Here is a 262-nt window from a genome sequence, read left to right as displayed (position 1 = left end):
GACGCCGAGGTGCTGCTTTGTTTCAGCAGTAGTTTTGTTTACACTCGCTTAGAAGCTTCCCCTGACTGACTACAGCTGAACGAGCCTGCTGTGGGGTTGCTTTTGGTTTTGTTGTTTTTTTTTTTTTGTTAAACAAACATGCACAAGGCCGGATTTTAACGTGTCATTAAGCCTTAACCTCACTGCTGCCCTGTTGTGTTCCTTGTACTTGGGAGACTGTGGCCCCTTGCTGTGCGGGGCGGCGGCGGCCCAAGCCGCCACC

This window comes from Pygoscelis adeliae, unplaced genomic scaffold (genome assembly GCF_000699105.1).
Source record: "Pygoscelis adeliae isolate BGI_AS28 unplaced genomic scaffold, ASM69910v1 Scaffold483, whole genome shotgun sequence".
In the NCBI taxonomy this organism is placed as follows: Eukaryota; Metazoa; Chordata; class Aves; order Sphenisciformes; family Spheniscidae; genus Pygoscelis; species Pygoscelis adeliae.
This window is presented reverse-complemented; position numbering follows the sequence as displayed.